Source organism: Vigna unguiculata, chromosome 5 (assembly GCF_004118075.2).
Source record: "Vigna unguiculata cultivar IT97K-499-35 chromosome 5, ASM411807v1, whole genome shotgun sequence".
In the NCBI taxonomy this organism is placed as follows: Eukaryota; Viridiplantae; Streptophyta; class Magnoliopsida; order Fabales; family Fabaceae; genus Vigna; species Vigna unguiculata.
Window position 1 is genome coordinate 23,152,815 of NC_040283.1, and position 8,569 is coordinate 23,161,383.

The window sequence follows — 8,569 nt, forward strand, 5'->3', positions numbered from 1 at the left end:
ATGTTAGCTTGGAGAATTACTGTAGGCTATATATTGTATTGGGAATATCAGAGTTCCTTTGTCCAAGTCGCAAGGGAACAATTTTCCCCATCTTATTTACCATTGTAGATGACCTTAGTAATCTTGGGAAATACAATTGGGGTGGACTTGTTTATGAATACTTAGTTGGGAGCATATGCAATGCATCCCTGTTCTTAAAGGAGAAAGGAAAGAAGAGACACTTCCACATTCTTGGTTGTGTGTACTTGTTACAGGTAATTTGTAATTAATTTGTTTGAATTCAAATTTGTTTTCTTTGAAATAGGAAGAAATGTATTAAGTTTATTTATTTATTTTTTAGATGTTTTAGATATGGTCTTTTGAGCACTTCTTGATTCCAAAATGTGATATTGGAAAGTCAAGCACAATGTTCACCCGAGTATTGCAATGGATGGATATGAAAGTGGCTAAGTAAAAAATAACTAGTGCTTTGAATAACAACAAGGTATGAAAGTAGATTTAGTATGATTACTTACTTTTAGGTATTGACTTAAATTTTTTGAAGTAATTTTTGGGTGTAATGTTTCAGGTTGTCATGGAGGTTGGTGTATCAAACTTCGAGCTTTGTCATCCTTTTGTGAAGGAAGATTTTGATAAATATGGTATAGGATTTGAGGATGACGAAGACGAAGAAGATGAGGAACATTTAAGTATAGAAATAGATAAACAAGAAGCTGTGATTTTGGAACTGCGGAAGGTAATGAAAGAGTTTAAAGCCATAATGAATGATACGTCGAACAAGAATTTGAAACAGGAGTTTCTAGCCGAATCACATAATTATGGGGGATAGGAAGAATTTGATGAATATGGGTAGCAAGACAGGTTTGAAGTTGTTGAAAGTACTCCTCCGCAGCAACATGGCGAAGAGGTTGGTGCGAACCTACACAGGGATGAAGCTGAAAGTAGTAATTTATACCATCGATTGAAGGAAGAACGAGGAAGCGTTTCAAGAGCATCACGATACGAACTCCTTTTATGACTTATGCGAGGAGGAGGAAGTGGATTACTTAGAAGTTGTAGTAATGTTAGATATCATTTTATTTGTGTAAGTTGTGGATGAATTTGGAATTTATAAAAGTGAGGTTTGGAACACCAATTTAATTATTATTGTTAATTCGTTGATTGACCTTACTATTTTGTTGGTTTTTTGGTACTTTATTGAATCTAGTTGAATGGATGGGAATGAGCTAATTTGATTTCTGTTTTATGTTGAAGTGTGCATCTTATAAATGGCGCCTAGGTTAAAGGGTGTAATGAAGGAAAGAAAGATTCATAATGAGCAATGTCAGATTCTGTTGTCATGTATTTGCTAAGGCATGAGTTCCTACGCGCAAATCAATGAATTAAGTGGTGGTAACCCATGTCAAATCTTTTCTACAGAAAATGTGGCGTATTTCAGTTTCTTTATAAGATAGGAAAAATTTCTGTTGGAATATCTGATTTTTTGTTATGTACTGTTAAATTACACATCATATTTTATGTGCTAACTCGTGGCTTCATAAGTGCTAAGCAGTAGTGCTTGGTTTTCAGTAATATTGATTTTGTCAAGAGGCCTTTAATATATATGGTATTCCATCCTACAATACATTAGAGTGATATATGCGCATGCGTATGTTTGTCTTCATTGGATCTATAAGTACAAAGCAATGACATAACTATTGCTAACCCAGGTCAATGGTTTTTAAAGAAACCTTATTCATTGTTAATTATGTTACAAAATTAAACTTTTAAGAGTGTGCTTCATGGTATGAAGAATATTAATGATTTTATTACAATGTGACCTTACTGGAAGTAATGATTATTTGTGCTGCCAAATAACAATGTGCAGTTTATTTGCTAACCCGTGCGTGCGTAAGTGTCAATTTGTATGGCTTGTTTTTCATTCATATCAATATTGGAGTTAGAAAAGTTAAAGGACAAAAAACAAGCTTAGCCATTTTTTTTTCAATTGTTTGACGTGGATAAGGTGAAATAAGAATCTTTTTCTCTGACCAAAATGACACACATTTTATTTAGCATTATTTTATTGGTGGGAAATAATTGCGAACTTATGCATAAGTTAGTGCCAAGTTGGTTTACAATTATTTCGGTAATGTGAACTTAAATGTAACAAGTTTTTCATGAATAACTTTTTTCCTGTAACCTTAAACGTTTGTATATGTGAGGTGTACCACCATACAATGTCAAGAAATCATTAATCCAAAATATACAAACAAAGTGCAGATAGGAGAATATTTGCAAACCTACAACAAAGTAAGCGCTAACCTACATTGACAATAATGTCTGGGGTTACTGTATGATACAAAAAAATTGACATAACAGTAGAAGTGTACAATCAACCTTCATCCACCATGTCATAATGAAATATATACAAGAGCTTCAAAAGTTGTCTTTTTGCATGGCATAATGTCCAAAAAGATAATACAAAAGAAGCCTCTAAATCATGTCAGTGATTTTTGCAAGGAAAGTTTAAAGTCATGACATATGTTGACTGGTTTGGATGTTAATAAATAACAGCAGCGTGATATAGTACCTAATGATGTCTTCATTTTCAGACATTTGTGTGTTGATATTGTGCTGTAATGACGTTAGGAGAGACATAAAACTTGTGGAAGGTGTGGGTAAGAAGAGGTTCTGTGAATTAGTTGTGGTCGTGCCTACTTGAACTGTGGGTGCTCTAGTTTCCATGTTAAGGCTGACTTGCTGCAAAATGTAACATCGTAAATGGGGTGTAATGAAGTAATTTTAAGACAATCTGTTTAAATATAATTAAAATATGCATGAATGACTTACATTAAGATCCGTTGTCGATTTATTCGATGCTGCCCTGCATTTTCGTTTCTTGGAAACCTTCTCCACTGTTGATTGAAGCCTATTTGTTCGGGGTCAACCATTCCTCTTAATGTGTAAAGGGCTTCGTACCATGTTGTCCATAGTGGACGTTGAATCTTGGGTTAATTTTTCCTTCACCTGGTGTGAAGGAATACTTACTATATTGAATATAGGTAAGTCAAGCTTTGCATAAATGGAGGCAAGTTGGGTTAACATAGACTTTGTCCCATTCTCAGATTGACATGCAACTTCTGCAATTTCATAAAATCTCTTACACATGAAGTCATACCTTTCCACATGGGGATCGTCCTTATTATCTTTGGTTAACGCTCTTATGTAAGTGTGTCGTCGTCAAATTTGTTTGCTCCACCTCTTCAAAAGGTACTTGGGTGGTAAACTTTTGACTTCCTCTTGTGCAAGAACAAGAAAGTTGTGTCGGCATATAATACCTCTAAATTCAAACAAAAGACAAGTACATTGAATGTCTAGTGTGATTTTATCAAATACAACTTCATGTATTTTGTCAGCACTTTCTCCATTACATATGCACTCCTCTTTAACCATGTACTTTGAATAAATTCCATCACATTCGCAAATTTTGATATTGCAATTAATCTTACTCCTTAACTCTTGCTGAACTTCAACAAGCTTTGCATGAATGTATTCTTCTTGGAACTGTCTTTCAAGAAATGATTGAGTGACACAAGGTAGGGTGGTATTCAAGGAACCAAAGTCGGCTTCAATTTCCTTCTCGACCTTCAACCGCAGCGCATTGTCATATTGGACGACAAATTGTTTCAGTGCTGTTGTAGAATTTATGAAACCATCAAAGAAGGCATTCATACCCTCACTTCTCTGAGTGGTGGACATACCAGCCCAAAATTTTGACTTCAAATAACAAGGAACCCATCTACTTCTATCCTCGTAAAGCATTGAAAGCCATTCGCTATTTTGTAAATCAAAATTGGATATGAATTGTTCCCAACCTACCTCAAAATCAATAGTGGAGGTGGACTCGTAAACCAATTGTTTCAAAGCATGCTTTATGGTCTTGTAGGTTGTCAATCCACTTAACTTTTCGGGGACTTTCTTCATGATGTGCCACAAACACATTCGATGTCTGGTGTTGGGAAATACAACATCAATAGCATTTTTCATTGCTCTTCATTGGTCAGTTATGATGCCATCTGGTGCCCTGTTCCCCATGCACCTCAACCAGCATTGAATGAGCCATGTAAAAGTTTATGTATCTTCAGAAGACAATAATCCACATCCCAATAGAATTGATTGCCCATGATGGTTAGCACCAACAAAGGGTGCGAACGACATGTCATATTTGTTGGTTAGGTATGTAGTATCAAATGAGACGACATCACCAAAGTCCATTGAGGCGGCTCTACTCCTTGCATCTGCCCAAAAGACATTAATGATTCTATTTTCAACATCAGTGTCAATTTCAAAATAGAAGAAAATACTCAACTCTCCCATTCTTGATAAATGTTGCATCAAAGCATATCCATCTCCTGTTGGCACAACCAAGCTTGAAGCAAAGAATTGATAAAGCCATGTGCATGAAGATCTTAAGTGTTTGATGAAGATCCTCTTGAAGATTAAGTTTTAGTGTGTTAAATCTGTATATAACATGTTAAATGTAATGTGTTAGTGTTATACATTGTTGATAGGCTATATGACATAGGTTAGATGTCTTGTGTGCTTTAGTGTGTCTCTTTTAATCTGTTAAAATGGGTTTTAACAGGTTAAAAGGCTTGTTGTATATAGTTTCTGGTATGAATACATTCAGTTAGTTGAATTATTTTTCAATCGACTGATTTCACTTAAGTCAGGTGAAATCAGCTAACTGCACGGAAAATTCAATCGACTGTTTTCACTTAAACCAGACTATATAAGCTGTGTTTTCGTGAGCAGAGGTGCGAATTTGAGTTTTTCTAAACGAAATCATGTCATTCATCTCTGGGAAGCGTTCTCTCTCTGCAATACACAACTGGAACTCATGTTTTGAAGATCTTGGGTGATCTTGGTTGATCTTGGAGGCATTTTGGCTTGTGAGTAGCTTGAAGAACACGTGTATGGTGTGCTAGGGACAACCACCATCAGGTTTGGATACTTTTGTGCCTCTGGATGGTTTGCCTAATGTGATTTCAGGTCTGCAAGTGTGATTTTTGTAGGTTGTAGTTCTAGATTTTTGTGTGAGTCAAAAATCTTGTGTGATTTGTTATTCAAAAGTGTAATCTTGGTGTTTGATTTGTAAAAGTTTTGAAAATAGTGGAAACCAAGCTCAGGTTGTCCTAGAAAACTGGATGTAGCTCTATGATTGAGTGAACCAGTATAAAAACAGTTGTGCATTCTTCTTTCCCTCATCTCCCTCTCTTTGAAACTCTTTAAAATCTCAAGAAAAATAAGGAATTTGATATTTGATGTGATTCAATGCGTTCTTGTGTAATCTGAGGCTTTGTACTTGTTATAAATACTGATTGGAACATGTCTTGTATGTAAAAGATTGTTGTTTGAGTTGAATTCGTGAATTCTGCATTATGTATAATCCTTCAGTATTTTAGCCGACTGATTTTTCTTTTTAATCGACTGTATCATAGCATCAAGAACAATTTAGTCTGCTGTTTTATATTTTAATCGACTAAAAGTGTACTGGTTTGCTGCATTTACATCCAAACTTTCCAGTCCATTAGATTCAATTGAAAAAGGGTTTCAGCTTTCAAAAAAAGTTTTATAAAGCCAATTCAACCCCCCGTTCTTGGCTAAACTCACCATTTCAAAACTAACAATTGGTATCTAGAGCAAGGTTCTTGAAAGGTATTCAAGTTGATCAAAAATCCTTTTGAAATGGTTGAAAGTAAACTCCCTTTTGCTGAAGGTGCATATATTCATAGACCACCTATGTTTTGTGGCCTAAACTATCAGTTTTGGAAATTAAGGATGCAAATTTTCATTGAATCTATAGACAAAGGAATTTAGGATGCAATAGTTAATGGACCATATACTCCTAAATGTGTTGTTGAAAATAAGCAGGTGGACAAGCCTTGGAGTGAATGGAATGATGAAGAAAGGAGAAGAGCTCAATATGATTGCAATGCCAAGAACATCATCACTTCATCTTTGAGTATGGATGAATTTTTTAGGGTCTCCTAATGTAAGAATGCAAAGGAAATGTGGGATGTCCTAGAGGTTACACATGAAGGAACAAGTGAAGTGAAGAGAGTAAGCAAACATGCCTTGATTCAAAAGTATGAGCTTTTCAAGATGCAAAAATGAGAGTCCATAGCTAAAGTGCAAAAGAGGTTCACTCACACAGTCAACCATCTTATGGGTCTAGGCAAAGAATTTGACAAAGAGTATTTAAACATCAAAGTGCTTAAATGTCTTGATAGAAATTGGCAACCAAAGGTGACTACCATATCTAAATCCAAGGATTTATCCATCATCACAACAGCTGCACTGTTTGGTAAGCTTAGAGAGCATGAGATTGGAATTCAAAGGCTAAGTGAGCTTGAAACAAGTGAGAAAAAAGTAAAATCCATAGCCTTGAAGGCTAGCTCTAAGAAGAGTGATGAAACCGAGGAAGAGGTTGTTGAATCTAGTGACAATGAGAACTTGAATCTACTAGTCAAGAAGTTTGGGAAGTATCTCAAGAGGAAAGGAAACAAAGGTAATCAGAGGAGGTACAATTCTAAATAAAATGATTCAAGTAATTCTTCCAAATTCTCATGTTATAATTGTGGAAAGCAAGGACATATCAAGATTGAATGTCCTAATGTTAACAAAGAGAAAGAGAAGGTTGATGACAGGAAAAAGGAGAAAAAGGGTAAGGAAAGGCATGCCTACATAGCTTGGGAGGACAATGATGATTCAACAAGTACTTCATCTCAAGGAGGAAGTGAGGAAGCAAATCTATGCCTAATGGCCGGATATGAATCATTCTTATCAAGCAAAGTAAGTTCTTTGTCATCCAAAGATAAGAATGATTATTACCAATTGTTGCATGACATTGAAGAGTTGTATAGTGAGGCAAACAAAATTGCTGTCATGAACAATCGGCTAAAAGGATTAAATAGCTGGCTAGAAAATAGAGTTAGACAACTAGAATCAGAAACAATCGACTTAAAAACTGATATCGAACATTTGGAAATGATTTACAGTAATTTAGTTGATTGTTCTGAAAAACAGCTGGCTATAAAACCTTGTGAAAACTACACTACTTTGAAAAATTAAGTGAAATATCTTTTGAAAACATATGCAAAGTTCACAAGAGGAAAAGCAAACTTGGAAGTTGTTCTTGGCTCTCAAAATTAAGTTTTTAGAAAGGCTGGACTTGGTTATACACCTATCCATGAAAAGAAAGCCAAGAAGTTCTCTAGTTTATTTTCCAAAAGTGAGCCAAATGCTATGCCATTCATTTCCTGCAACTATTGTATGAAGAAAGGTCATATTCTTAAGATTTGTCATGTTAGAAAGTATGATTTACCTAAGGGAATTATGAAATGGATCCTAAAAGGATCTAAAAAGGCATAACCATGTTGGACCCAAACTATCAAAGGGTACCATGTAATACTATGTTGTTTTAAAGGATCTAAATAGGAAAAGAAGGATCTATGGTACCTAGATAGTGGCTGCTCAAGGCATATGACAGGAGATAAGACCAAATTTGCAAAGTTGGAATTGAAAGAAGAAGGATTTGTAACCTATGGAGACAACAACAAAGGAAGAATCCTTGGAAATGAAGTCATAGGCAATGGATCCTCTTTCAACATCAAGAATGTGCTACTGGTAGAAGGGCTCAAACATAATTTGATAAGTATAAGTCAATTATGTGACAAAGGCTTTAAAGTGATGTTTGAACCAAACAATTGCTTGATATATGATGCACATGGTAGAATTGTTTTGATAGGAAAAAGAGTCAACAATATATATCTATTTGATCTGCATCATGCATCATTTAGCATCCATTGTTTGCTTACAAAAGAGGATGACACTTGGTTATGGCATAAGAGACTTTGTCACATACACATACAGCATGTTAATCGGCTAAACAAAAAATAGTTGGTTGAAGGACTACCAAAACTCAAGTTTGAGAAGGATAGAGTGTGTGAAGCATGTCAAAAAGGAAAACAGACCAAGGTCTCTTTCAAACCCAAAAGTGTTGTTTCAATTGAAAGACCTTTATAGATGTTTCACATGGATCTATTTGGTCTATCTCGAACCATGAGCCTTGGTGGCAATCTTTATGCATTAGTCATAGTTGATGACTTCTCTAGGTACACATGGATTTTGTTCTTAGCTACCAAAAATGACACTTTTCATGCTTTTAAAAGACTTACCAAGGTGCTAGAAAATGAAAAGAGTTCCAAGATAGTGTCTATTCGAAGTGACCATGGTGGGGAATTTCAAAATGAAAGGTTTGAACACTTTTGTGAAAAACATGGCATTAAACATAATTTTTCTGCACCAAGAACCCCACAACAAAATGGTGTTGTTGAAAGGAAAAACATGTAACTTGAGGAACTAGCTATAACTATGTTAAATGAGAATTCACTACCTAAGTACTTTTGAGCTGATGCAGTCAATACTGCTTGCTATGTTTTAAATAGAGTATTGATTAGGCCAATTTTGAAGAAAACACCCTATGAACTTTTCAAAGGGAGGAGGCCTGTTTTAAGTCACCTAA